Genomic DNA, 14512 nt, shown 5'->3' with positions numbered 1-14512 from the left:
TAAACTTAAACCTAACACTAACCCTAACCCTAACCCTCGAACTAACCCTCCCCCAACCCTAAATCTAAACCTAAACCTCACTCTCACCCTAACCCTAATCCTAACCCTAACCCTAAACCTCACCCTAAAACTAACCCTAACCCTCACCCTCACCCTCACTGTAACTCTAACCCTAACCCTAACAATAACACTAATCGTAACCCTAACCCTAACCCTAACCCCAAGCCTAACCCTAATCCTAACACTCACCCTCACCTAACCCTAATTCTAACCCTAACCCTCAACTTAACCCTAACCCTCACATCACTGTAACCCAAAATCTCATCCAGACCCTCACCCTAACCCTAACCCTAACCCTAAACCTCAACCTAACACAAACCCTATCCCTCAGCCTCAACCTAGCCCTCACCCTAACTCTAATCCGAACCCTAATCCTCATCTTCACACTCACCCTCACCCTAACCCTTACCCTAACCCTAATGGTCAACTTAAACCTAACCCTCACGCTCACCATAACCCTAAATCTAACCCTCACATTAACCCTAACCTTCACCCTCACCCTCACCCTCAGCCTAAACCTAGCCTAACCCTAACCTTAACCCTCATCCTAACACTCCCTCTAACCCTTACACTAACCATTATCCTAACCCTAACCGTCACCCTCAACCTCACCCTCAGCCCTACCCTAAGCCTACCCCTAAACCTAACCCTAACACACATGCTCACCTTTACCCTAACCCTAATCCTAACCCTAACCTTCACCCTCACCCTCACCATCAGTGTAACCCTAAGTCTAACCCTAACCCTAACCCTAACCTTCATGCTCACACTAACCCTTACCCTAATCCTAACCCTAACCCTAAAGCTCACCCTCAGCTTCACCTTAACCCCAACTCTAATCTTAACCCTAAACCTCACCCTAAAACTAAAAGTAAACCTCACCCTCACACTAGAACTCAACGTAACCCTAATCCTAACCCAACCATCATCCTAACGCTCCTCATAACCCTAACCCTAACCCTCACCCTAACCCTAATCCTCACCGTCACAATCAGCCTAACCCTAAGCCTAACTCTAAACCTAACCCTAACTCTCACAGTCACCCTAAACCTAAACCTAACCCTAAGCGTAACCCTCACCCTAACCCTAACCCTAAACCTAAGCCTAACACTAACCCTTACACTAACGATAACCCTAATCCTCAACTTCAGCCTCACCCTAACCCTAACTCTAAACCTAAACCTCACCCTCAAACTAACCCTAACCCTAAACCTAAACCTCACCCTAACCCTAACACTAAACCTCACCCTCACCCTAGCCCTTACCCTAACCCTAATCCCAACCCTAACCCTCATCCGAGTCCTCCCCCTAAACCTAACCCTCACCCTCAACCTATCCCTCAGCCTAACGCTAAGCCTAAACCTAAACCTAACCCTAACACACACACTCACCCTCACCCTAACCCTAATCCTATCCCTAAGACTAACTCCAATCCTAATCCTCTCCCAATCTCACACCTAACCCTAACCCTAACAATAACGCTAACCCTAACCCTCAACCTAACCCGCACCCTAACCATAACCCTAACACTAAACCTCACCCTCACTCTAACCCTAACTCTAACCCTAACCCAAACCGTGAACCTCACCCTAACCCTAACCCTAACAATCACCCTCACCCTCACCGCAACCATAACCCTAAACCGAACCCTAACAATAACCCTAACCCAAATCCTAACCCTCACCCTAACCATAACCCTCACCCTAAGACTAACCCTAACCCTAACACTAACCGTCACACTTACCCTAACCCTAACCCTAACCCTCAACCTCAACTTAACCCTCACACTCCACCTAACACTAACACAAACCCTAACCCTAACCCTCACCCTAACCCTCATCCTAACCCTATATCTAACCCTAAACCTCACCCTCACCCTAACCCTAACCCTAACCCTAACTCTAAACCCCAGCCTAAACCTAACTCTCAACTGCACCCTCACTCTCACCTTAACCCTAACCCTAACCCTAACAATAACTCTAACCCTAATCCTAAACCTCACCCTAACCATAACCCTCACCCTAACCCATACCCTCACCCTAACACTTACCCTCACCATTAGAGTAACCCTAACGCTAACACTAACCCTCATACTGAGCCTAACCCTAATCCTAACCCTAAACCTCAACCTAACCCTCACCCTCAACCTAACCCTAACACTAACCTTAACCCTAACCCTCACCCTAATCCTCAACTTAACCCTCACCCTAACCCTATATCTAACCCTAAACCTCACCCTCACCATAAACCTAACCCTAAACCCCACCCTAACCCTAACCCTCAACCGCACCCTCACCCTCACCTTAACTATAACGCTAACCCTAACAATAACACTAACCCTAACCCGAAACATCACCCTAACCCTAATCCTCAATCCCAACCTCACCCTGAGCCTAACCTTAAGCCTAAGCCTAACCCTCACCCTAACCCTCACACTCACCCTAACACTAACCCTAATCCTAAACCTAACCCTATCCCAAAACCTCAACCTAATCCTCACCCTCAACCTAACTCTAACACTAACCCTAAACCTGAACCTCATCCTAATCCACCCAGTAACCCTAATTCTAACCCTAAACCTCACCCTCACCCAACCCTAACTCTAACTCTAAACCCCACCCTAAACCTAACCTTCACCCTCACCCTCAACCTCACTGTAACTCTAACCCTAACTCTAACAATAACCCTAACCTGAACCCTAACCTTCACCCTAACCATAACCCTCACCCTAACCCTAAACCTAATCCTCAATGTAACCCTCACCCTTACCCTAAACCTAACCCTAGCCTAACCCTAATCCTAACCCTAACCTTCACCCTTATCTTAATCCTCACCCTCAGCCTAAACCTCCCCTTTACCCTTACCATCATCCTAACCCTAACCCAAACCCTAACCCTAACCTCATCCTAACCCTCAACCTAACGGTAATCCTAAGCATCATGCTAACCCTAACCCACACACTCAACCTCATGCTCAGCCTAACCCTAAGCCTGTCTTACCCTAAACCTCACCCTCTCCCCAGCCCTCACCCTAACCCTAATCCTAACCATCACCCTAACCCTAATCCTCAACTCCACCCTCAACCTCAGCCTTACCCAAAGCCTAGTCCTAAGCCTAACCCTAACACTAACCCTCACCGTATCCCTAACCCTAACCCTAACACTAATACTAACCCTAAACCTAAACACAACCCTACACCTAACCCTAAACCTAACCCTAATCCTCAGCCTCAACGTCAGCCTAAACCAAACCCTAACCCTAAACCACACCCTAACTCTAAGTCTAACCATAACCCTAACCCTGACACTCACCCTTACCCTAACCCTAATCGTAACCCTAACCCTATCCCTAACAGTAACCCTCACTCTAAACCTCACCTTAGCACTCACCCTAACGCTAATCCTAACCCTAAACCTCATCATAACCCTCACCCTAACCCTAACCCTAACCCTCACCCAATCCCGAACCCTAACCCTCACCCTCATGCTGGGCCTAAGCCTAAACCTAACCCTAATCCCAACCCTCACCCTAACCCTAACCCTAACCCTTACCGTAACCCTCACTATCAGCCTAACCCTCAACTTTACTCTAACAGTCACCCCCACCCTAACCCGCACCCTAACCCCAACCCTCACCCTAACCCTCACCCTAACCCTAACTCTACCCCTCAACCTCAACCTCACCCTAACCCTAACACTAAACCTCACCCTAACCCTAACCTTCACCCTCACCCTGAACATAACCGTAACCCTAACCCTAACCCTAACAATAATCCTAAACCGAACCCTATCCCTCACCCTAACCATAACCCTCACCTTAATGCTAAACCTAATCCTCAATATAACCCACACGCTAAACCTAAACCTAAACCTACCCTAACCCTAAACCTAACCCTAACCCTCACCCTTATCTTAACCCTCACCCTCAGCCTAAAAGTCACCTTTACCCTTACCATCATCCTCACCCTAACACACACCCTAACCCTAACCTCATCCTAACCCTCACCCTAACCATAAATTAATCATCATGCTAACACGAACCCTCACACTCAACCTCATGCTCAGCCTAACCCTTAGCCTAAGCCTAAGACTTACCCTAAACCTCACCCTCTCCCCAGCCCTCACCCTAACCCTAATCCTAACCATCACCCTAACCCTAATCCTCAAACCCACCCTCACCCTCAGCCTAACCCTAAGCATAAGCCTAACCGTAAACCTAACCCTCACCCTCACCCTCACCCTAACCTTAACCCTAACACTAACCCTAACCCTAAACCTAGACCTAACCCTCCCCCTAACCCTAAATCTAACCCTAAACCTCAATCTCACACTAACCCTAATCTTAACACTAACCCTAAACCTCACCCTAAACCTAACCCTAACCCTCAAACTCACCCTCACTGTAACTCTATCCCTAACCCTAACAATAATACTAATCTTAAACCTAAACCTAACCCTAACCCTAAGCCTAACCCTAATCCTAATACTCACCCTCACCCTAACCCTAATTCTAACCCTAACCCTCAACCTAACCCTAACCCTCACATCACCCTAACCCTAACTCTGATCCAAACCCTCACACTAACCCTAACCCTAAACCTCAACCTCAACCTAAATCTAACACTAAACATCACCCTCAACCTAGCCCTCACCCTAACTCTAATCTGAACCCTAATCCTCATCTTAACCCTCACCCTCACCCTAACACTAACCCTCAACTTAACCCTATCTCTAACCCTAATGGTCAACCTAAACCTAACCCTCACGCTCACCATAACCCTAACCCTAACACTCAACCTAACCCTAAACTTAAAGCGAACCCTAACTCTCATCATAACCCAAATCTAACACTCACCCTAACCCTAACCCTCAGCCTCACCCTCACCCTCAGCCTAAACCTAGGCTAACCCTAACCCTAAGCCTAAGCCTCAACCTCACTGTAACCTTTACCCTAACCCTATACTTATCCAGAACCAAAACTCTTAACCTAACCCTAACCCCAACACTCACCCTAACCCTAATCTTAAACCTCACCCTCACCCTAGCCCTCACCCTAACCCTAATCCTAACCCTAACACTCATCCTAACCCTCCCTCTAACCCTTACCCTAACCCTCACCCTAAACCTAACTTTCACCCTCAACCTCACCCTCAGCCTAACCCTAAGCCTACTCCTAAACCTAACCCTAACACACATGCTCACCTTCACCCTAACCCTAATCCTAACCCTAAGCCTCACCCTCACCCTCACAATCAGTGTAACCCTAAGACTAAACCTAACACTAACCCTAACCCTCATGCGCACCCTAAACCTTACCCTAATCCTAATCCTAACCCTAACCCTCATCCTCAGCCTCACCTTAACCCTAACTCTAACCCTAAACCTAAACCTCACCCTAACCCTAACCCTAAACCTCACACTCACCCTAGCCCTCACCCCAACCCTAATCCTATCCCAAACCATCATCCTAACCCTCCTCATAACACTAACCCTAACCCTCACCCTAACCCTAACCCTAACCCTCACACTCACCCTAACCCTAACCCTAACCCTAACCTAACACTCAAACTCACCCTCACCCTCACCCTAAACCTAAACCTAAACCTAAGACTAACACTAACCCTAACGATAACCCTAACCCTCACCTTCAGCCTCATCCTAACCCTAATTCTAACCCTAAACCTCACCCTCACCCTAACCATAACCCTAACCCTAAACCTAACCTAACCCTAACACTAAACCTCACCCTCACCCTAGCCCTTACCCTAACCCTAATCCTAACCCTAACCCTCATCCTAACACTCCCCATAACCCTAACCCTCAACCTCAACCTAACTCTCAGCCTAACCCTAAGCCTAAACCTAAACCTAACCCTAACACACACACTCACCCTCACCCTAACCCTAATCCTATCCCTAAAACTAACCCTAATTCTAACCCTCTCCCTAACTCTCACCTAACCCTAACCCTAACACTAACCCTAACCCTAACCCACAACCTAACCCTCACCCTAACCCTAACCCTAACCCTAAACCTCACCTTCACTCTAACCCTAACTCTAACCCTAACCCAAAACCTAAACCTCACCCTAACCGTAACCCTCACCCTCACTGCAAACATACCCTTAAATCTAACCCTAACAATAACCCTAACCCTAATCCTCACCCTCACCCTAACCATGACCCTCACCCTAACCCATACCCTCACACTAACATTAACCCTCACCCTAACCCATATCCTCACCCTAACACTTACCCTCACCCTAAGACTAACCCTAACCCTAACACTACCCCTCACACTAACTCTAACCCTAACCCTAACCCTAAACCTCAACCTAACCCTCACCCTCAAACTAAGCCTAATCCTAACCCTCACCCTAACCCTCACCCTAACCCTCACCCTAACCCTATATCTAACCCTAAATTTCAATCTCACCCTCAATCTCACCGCAACCATAACCCTAAACCTAACCCTGACAATAACCCTAAACCTAATCCTAACCCTCACCCTAAACATAACCCTCACCCAAACCCAAACCCTCACCCTAACACTTATCCTCACTCTAAGACTAACCCTAACCCTAAACCTAAACCTAAACCTCACCCTAACCCACCCCGTAACCCTAATTCTAACACTGAACCTCACCCTCACCCTAACCCTAACCCTAACTCTAAACACCACCCTAAACCTAACCTTCACCCTCACCCTAAACCTCACTGTAACTCTCACCCTAACCCTAAAATACCACTAACCCTAACCCTTACCATAACCATAACCCTCATCCTCAGCCTCACCATCACCTCAAACTTAACCCTAACCATAAGACTAAAAAAAAAACCTAACCCCAAGCCTAAACCTAACCATAACCCTAAACCTCACCCCCAAACTCACCCTCAGCCTAAGCCTAAGCCTAACCCTAACACTAACACTAACCCACAAATTAACCCTAACCCTAACCCTAACCCAAAAACTAACCCTAACTCTAAACATAACAAAAAACCTAACCCTAATCCTCAGCCTCTCCGTCACCCTAACCCAAACCCTAGCCCTAACCATAACCCTAAATCTAAGCCTAACCCTGACCCTAACCTAACCCTCACACTCACCCTCACCCTTACCCTAATCCTAAACCTAACCTTAGCCCTAACTCTAACCCTCACTCTAACACTCATTATAGCCCTCACCCTAACCCTAATCCCAACCATAAAACTCATCCTAAACTTCACCCTAACCCTAACCCTAACCCTAAACCTCACCCTCATGCTCGGCCTAAGCCTAAGCCTAAGCCAAAGCCTAACAATAACCCAAACCCTCACCCTAACCCTAAACCTAACCCTAACCCTCACCCTAAACCATAACCCTCACCCTAACCCTAACTTTCACCCTAACACTTACTCCCACCCTAACACTCAACCTAACACTAACACTAACCCGCACACTAACACTAACCCTCACCCTAATCCTAAACCTCACCCTAACCCTAACCCTAAACCTAACCCTCACCCTCGCCCTCACCCTAACCCTAATTCTAACCCTCATCCTGATCATAACCCTAACCCTCATCCTCAACTTAAACCTCACACTAACCCTAAACCTAATCCTCAATCTAACCCTCACTCTAACCCTAACCATAACACTTACCCTAACTCTAACCCTCACCCTAACCATCCCCCTAACCCTATATCTAACCCTAAAACTCACCCTCAACGTAACCCTAATACTAACCCTAATCCCCACCCTAACATAACAAGCACCCCCAAACTCACCCTCACGGTAACTCTAACCCTAACCCTAACAATAACACTAAACCTAAACCGAACCATCACCCTAACCCTCATCCTCACCCCATCCTCATCCTCAACCGAACCCTAAGCCTAAGCCTAACTCTCACCCAAACCCTCACACTCACACTCACCCTAACCCTAATCCTAAACCTAACCCTATCTCTAAACCTCAACCTAACCCTCACCCTTACCCTAACCATAACACTAACCCGAACCCTAAACCTCAACCTAACCCTCCCCCTAACCCTAACTCTAACCCTAAACTTCACCCTCAACCTAACCCTAACACGAACCCTAACGCTAAACCTCACCCTAGCCCTAACCCTCACCTTCACCCTCAACCTCACCATAGATCTAATCCTAACCCTAACAATGACACTAACCCTAACCCTAACCCTAAACATAACCCTCATCCTCAGCCACACCCTCACCGCAAAACTAACACTAACAATAAACCTAACCCTAACCCTAACCCTAATCCTCACTCCCACCCTCCTCTTCAGCCTAACCCTAAGGCTAATCCTAACCCTAACCCTAACCCTCACCTTAACCCTAACCCAAACCCTAACCCTAAACCACAGCCTAAACCTAAGCCTAACCTTAACCTAACCCTCACACTCACCCTCACTCTAACCCTAATCCTAAAACTATCCCTATCCCTAAACCTAACCGTCACCCTAACCTTCACCCTAACCCTAATCCTAACTCTAAACCTCATCCTAACCCACACCCTAATCCTAACCCTAACCGTCACCCTAACCCTAACCCTAACCGTCACATTCATGCTTGGCCTAAGCCTAAGCCTAAGCCTGACCCTAAACCCAACCCTCACCCTAACCCTCACCCTAACACTAACCCTAACTCTAACCGTAAATGTCACTCTCACCCTAACTCTAACTCTAACCCTAACCCTAAATCTAAACCTCATCCTAACCCTAAACCTAACCCTCACCCTCAAACTCACTGTAACCCTAACCCTAATCCTAAACCTAACAATAACCCGAACCCTAACCCTAACCCTCAACCTAAACATAACCCTCACCCACACCCTAACCCTCACCCTAACACTTCCCCTCACCCTAACACTAACCCTAACCTTAACACTAACCCTCACACTAACCCTAACCATCACCTTAACCCTAACAGTCACACACACCCTTCCCCAAACCCTAACCCTATCCCTCACTCCACTGTAACCCTCACCCTCAGCCTAAAGCTCACGTTTAACATTAACATCAACCCCCTCCCTAAACCTTACCCTAAACCTCACCCTAACCCTCACCCTAACCCTAACTTTGCCTCTAAACCTCACCCTCACCCTAACCCTAACACTAACCCTAACCCTAACACTAAACCTCACCCTTACCCTAATCCTCACACTAATCATAACCCCCACACTAACCCTAAACCTCTCCCTAACACTCATCCTTACCATAAACATCACACTAACCCTAACCCTAGTCCTTAATCTAACCCTCACCCTAACCCTAACCCTAACCCTTTCCCTAACCCTAAACCTGACCCTATCCCTCACCCTTATCTTAACCTTCACACTCAGCCTAAACCTCAACTTTAACCTTACCATCATCCTCACCCTAAACCTCACTCTAACTATAAACCTCATTCTAACCCTCATCCAACCCTTAAACCTAACCATCACCTTAATCCTAACCCTCACCCTCAACCTCATGCTCAGCCTAAACCTAATCCTAAGCCTAACACTTACCCTAACCCTCACCCTCACCCTAGCCCTCACCTTAACACTAATCCTAACCCTAACCCTCATTCTAACCCTCACCCTCACCCTAACCCAAATCCTAACCCTAACCCTAAACCTAACCCTAACCCTCAACCTCACAGTAACCATTTCCCAAACCCTTAAACTAACCCTAAACTTAACACTAACCCTAACTATCACCCTAAACCTAACCCAACCCTCACCCTAACCATAACCCTAACCCTCACCCTCACCCTCACCGTAACCATAACCCTAACCCTAACAATAACCAAAAACCTAACCTTAACCCTCACCCTAACCCTAAATCTCAAACTAACAGTTATCCTCACCCTAACACTGACCCTAACCCTAACACTAATCCTCACACTAACCCTAACCCTTACCCGAATCCTAAACCTCACCATAATGCTAACCCTAACACTAACCCTCACAATCACCCTAGCCCTCACCCTAATCCTAATTCTAACCCTCATCTTCACCGTAACCCCAACCCTCATCCTCACCCTAACCTCACACTAAACCTAACCCTAATCCTCAATGTAACCCTCAACCTGACCGTAACCCTAACCATTACCCTAACCCTAACCTAACCCTAACCCTCACCTTAACCCAAACCCTCACCCTAACACTTACCCTCATCCTAACACTAACCCTACCCTAACACTAACTCTCAAACTAACGCAAATCCTAACCCTAACCTTAACCCTCCTCCTAACCCTCCCCATAACCCTATATCTAACGGTAAACCTCACCCTAACCCAAACCCTAACCCTAACCTTAACCATAAACCCCACCTTAACCTGAACAAAACCCTCATCCTCACCCTCAAACTCACTGTAACCCTAATCCTAACCCTAACAATAACACTAACCTTATCCCTAACCCTAACCATAAACATAACCCTCACACTCAGCCTCACCCTCACCGCAAATTTAACCCTAACCATAACACTAACAATAACCCTAACACTAACCCTAACCCTCACTCTAAACCTCACCCCAACCCTCAGCCTCAGCTTACCCCTAAGCCTAAACCTAACCCTAACCCTCACCGAAACCCTAACCTTAAACATAACCCTAACCCTAACCCTAAACCTAAACCTAACCCTAAACCTAAAGCTAAACCTAAACCTCAGGCTCAGCCTCACCCTAATCCTAACCCTCACCCTAACCCTAAACCTAATCCTAACCCTAACCCTAACCCTCCCACTCACCCTCACCCTAAACCTAATTGTAAACCTAAACCTATCCCTAACCCTAACCCTCACCCTAACCCTCACCCTAGCCCTAACCCTAACCCTAACACTAATCCTAACCCTAAACCTCATCCTATCCCTCACCATAACCCTAAGCCTAACCCTCACCCTAACCCTAACCCTAATCCTCACCCTTATGCTGGGACTAAAACTAAGCCTATCCCTCACCCTAACCTTCACCCCCACCCTATCCAAAACTCTATCCCTAATCCTCACCATCACCCTAAACCTAATCCTCACCCCCTCCCTCACCCACACCCTAACCCTAAACCTAAGCCTAACCCTAACAGTAACCCTCACACTCACCCTCACCCTAACACTAATCCTAACCATAACCCTAACACTAACCTTAAACCTCACCCAAAATTTCACCCTAAACCTAACCCTCACCCTCAGCCTCAACCTCGAAGTAACTCTAACTCTAAAGCTAACAATAACACTAACCCTAACCCTAACCATAACCATAACCCTCACCCTCAGCCTCAACCTCACACCAAACTTAACACTAACCAAAAAACTAACAATAACCCTAAACCTAATCTAACCCTAAATCTCACCATAACCCTAACACTAAACCTAAACTTAACCCTAACCGTAAGCCCAAACCTAATCTTCAGCCTCACACTCAACCAAAACCCAATACCTAACCCTAACCCTCACCCTAACCCTAAGCCTAACCCTAACCTTAAACCTAACCCTCACACTCTCCCATACCCTAACCCTAATCCTAAACCTAATCCGATCCCTAGCCCTAACCCTCACCCTATGCTTCACCCTAGCCCTCACCCTAACCCTAAATCTAATCCTAGACCTCACCCTCACCCTAACCCTAATCCTAACCCTAGCCCTAAACCTCACCCTAACCCTGACCCTCAACCTCACCCTCACCATCACCCTCACCTTAACTCTAACACTAACACTAACAATAACACTAACCCTAATCCTAAACCTAACCCTAACGCTAACCCTAACCCTAATCCTAATACTCACCCTCACCCTAACACTAATTCTAACCCTAACCACAAACCTAACCCTAACACTCATATCACCATAACCCTAACCCTCATCCTAACACTCACCCTAACCCTAACCCTAACCTAAACTTCACCCTAACACTAACCCTAACCTGCAACCTCACACTAGCCTTCACACTAACCATAATCCTAACCCTAATCCTCATCCTAAACCTCACACTAACCTTAACACTAACTGTCACATTAATCCTAACCCTAATCCTAACCCTCAACCTAACCCTAAATCTCATGCTCGCTGTAAGCCTAACCGTAACCCTCACCTTAACCCTAAACTTATTGCGAACACTAACTCTCCCCCTAATCCTCACCCTAACCCTAACCCTCACCCTCACCCTAAACCTCACCCTAACCTTAAATCTAACACTTACCCTAACCCTAACCCTCTCCCTCAGCCTCCCAGTAACCCTAACTGTAACCCTAAACCTCATACTCACCCTAACCGTAACACTAACCCTAACCCTAAACCTCACCCTGACCCTAACCCTAAACCTTACCCTCACTATAGCCCTCACCCTAACCCTAATCCTAAAACAAACCCTCATCCTAACCCTCATCATAAGTCTAACCCTCACACTCAACCTCACCCTAACCTTAAACCTAACCCTCAAACTAACCCTAACCCTCACCCTCAGCATAACCCTTACCCTAACCCTCACCCTAACCCTAAACGTAACCTGAACCCTAACCCTCACCCTAACCCTAATTCTCCCCCTCAACCTCCCCCTCAGCCTAACCCTAAGCCTAACCCTAAACCTGACCCTAACAATCACACTCACCCTCGCCCTAAATCTAATCCTAACACTAACCCTAACCCTAACCCGTGCCCTAACTCTCACCGTAAACCTAACCCGAACACTAACACTAACCCTAACCCTCAAACTAACCCTCACCAGAACACTAATTCTAACCCTAAACCTCACCCTCACAATAAACCTAACTCTACCCCTAACCCAAACCCTAAATCTCACAATAACCCTATCCCTCAACCGCTCCCTCACCCTCACCATAACTCTAAACCTAACCCTAACAATAACACTAACCCTAACCCGAACTATCACCCTAACCCTAATCCTCACCCCCACCCTCACCCTCAGCCTAAACATAAGCCTAAGCCTAACCCTCACCCTAACCCTTACACTCATCCTCACCCTAACCCTAATCCTAACCCTAAACCTATCCCTAAACCTCATCCTAATCCTCACCCTCATCCTAACTCTAACACTAACACTAACCCTAAACCTCACCCCCTAACCCACCTCCTAACCCTAACTCTAACCATAAGCCTCACCCTCACTCTAACCCTAAACCTAACCCTGAATCTCACCCTAAACCTCACCCTAACCCTCACCCTCACCCTCACCCTCAACCTCATCGTAACTCTAACCCTAACCCAAACAATAACACTAACCCTAACCCTAACCCTAAGTATAACCATAACCCTCACAATCAGCCTCACCCTCACCGCAAACTTAACCCTAACCATAACACTAACAACAACCCTAACCGTAAACCTCACCCTAACCAAAACTCACACCCGAACACTTACCCTCACCTTAACACTAACCCTAACCCTCACATTAAACCTAAACCTAACCGTAACCCAAAACCTCAACCTAACCGTCAACCTCACCCTAACCCTTACACTAACACTAAACCTAACCCTCACCCTAACAATACCCCTAACCCTATATCTAACCATAAACCTCACCCTCACACTAACCCTAACCCTAACACTTAACCCCACCCTAACCCTAACCCTAAACCTCACTCGCAACCTCACCCTCACCATAACTCTAAACCTAACCCTAACAATAACCCTAACCCTAACCAAAACCCTAAGCCTAACCTTAACCCTTACCCTAATTCTAATCCTAACCCTAAACCTAACCCTCACCATCATCCTAACCCTCACCCTAACCCTAACTCTAACACTACCCCTAACCCTAACCCTCACCTTCAGCCTCACCCTAACCCTAACTCTAACCCTAAAACTCACCTTCAACGTAACCCTAACCCTAACCTTAACCCTCAACCTAACCCTCACCCTAACCATACCCCTAACCCTATATCTAAGCCTAAACCTCACCCTCACACTAACACTAACCCTAACACTTAACCCCACCCTAACCCTAACCCTAAACCTCACCCGCAACCTCAACCTCACCATAACTCTAACCCTAACCCTAACAATAACCCTAACCCTAACCCTAAGCCTAACCCTAACCCTTACCCTAATTCTAATCCTAACCCTAAACCTAACCCTCACCATCATTCTAACCCTCACCCTAACCCTAACTCTAACACTACCCCAAACCCTAACCCTCAAATTCAGCCTCACCCTAACCCTAACTCTAACCATAAACCTCACTTTCAACCTAAACCTAAACCTAACCTTAACCCTCAACCTCACCCTAAACCTAACCCTAAACCTCACCCTCACAATACCCCTAATCCTAAACATAATCCTAACTCTAAAACTGATCCAAACCCTCCTCATAACCCTAAAATTAGCCCACACCCTAAACCTAACCCTAAACCTCAACCTCACCTTCAGCCTAACCCTAACCTTCACCCTAACCCTCACACTCACCCTAAAACTAACCCTAATCCTAAACCTAACCCTATCCCTAAACATGAACCTA

This window comes from Dipodomys merriami, unplaced genomic scaffold (assembly GCF_024711535.1).
Source record: "Dipodomys merriami isolate MVZ:Mamm:240054 unplaced genomic scaffold, mDipMer1.0.p SCAF_77, whole genome shotgun sequence".
In the NCBI taxonomy this organism is placed as follows: Eukaryota; Metazoa; Chordata; class Mammalia; order Rodentia; family Heteromyidae; genus Dipodomys; species Dipodomys merriami.
The sequence above is the reverse complement of the archived record's forward strand: the minus strand, read 5'-3'. Positions refer to the sequence as shown.